Source organism: Octopus bimaculoides, chromosome 8, assembly GCF_001194135.2.
Source record: "Octopus bimaculoides isolate UCB-OBI-ISO-001 chromosome 8, ASM119413v2, whole genome shotgun sequence".
Lineage (NCBI taxonomy): Eukaryota > Metazoa > Mollusca > Cephalopoda > Octopoda > Octopodidae > Octopus > Octopus bimaculoides.
In genome coordinates, this window is record NC_068988.1 from 53848521 (window position 1) to 53849414 (window position 894).

At 32.8% G+C, this 894-nt stretch overlaps 1 protein-coding gene across 2 annotated transcripts in view; it reads left to right on the top strand.

The window, feature by feature from the left end:
• The window catches only part of LOC106877252 (bile acid receptor), a 147084-nt gene that overhangs the window by 53619 nt on the left and 92571 nt on the right, over positions 1 to 894 (top strand). For both annotated transcript variants that reach the window (XM_052970111.1, XM_052970112.1), the window contains exon 2: positions 206 to 261. The gene's annotated coding sequence lies outside the window, so the exon portion shown is untranslated. The remainder of the gene's footprint in view (positions 1 to 205; positions 262 to 894) is intronic.

Genomic DNA, 894 nt, shown 5'->3' on the forward strand with positions numbered 1-894 from the left:
CACACACACACACACACTCTATGGGTAACATAATCACAATTTAAAATTTATTAATCATCTTATGAATAATATAAAGAATATAAATGTTGTTTCTATGGCAGATTGTCTTTGATTTCATTCCATTGTTAAACATGTTCATTAATATAGACTATAGCAGTATAATATTATAGATCATAAAAATAATTATAAAATGTTTTATTTACAGAGCTGGAGACAGGCATACAGTGTGGTCTTCATGTGTTTAGGGAAAGCATTAGAGATGTAAGTAGACCTATTTCATCTTTTGCAGTTAATGGTTATTGTTTAACCCTAGGTCAGCTCTTTTTTGAACAAACCTATAATCATAGTATTACAACTGGAACGATTTTGTTTTTCATTCAGATATGATGTATCTAGGACATATGCAGTCCTTTCTTTTGTTCATTTTTTTTGAAAATGGAAATGTGAGTTGAGGGGAAATTTCTCTGCTATTTCTAACAGCAGAGATTAGCTCTTAGAATTAATGGTTGTTGCTGTTAAACTTCATTGGGATCTAGTTCAAAACGGGGGCACCAGTATTTTCTTAACGAAACACTTTGAAACTTGGGACACTGGTAGAATGTGTCATATAAAACATCTTTTTCTCTTAGTCTTCTTAACAAAAAACGTACATCGCAAGTTATTTCATGTTAAAGTTGTCGTATTTCTATAATTTCAACCAATGACTGACGTCCATTCAGCTGAATACATTAAGTGCTGACTACGTAAACAAACGATTCTCAAACGATTCTGGCGGTGATAAAATTATTATTTCCTTGTCAAAAAATGGCTGAAGCATATTGGCAGTAGCTAATAAACCTTTCTATTATAGGCACAAGGCCTGGTTTTTGAGGGAAGGAGCAAGTCGGTTAGGGA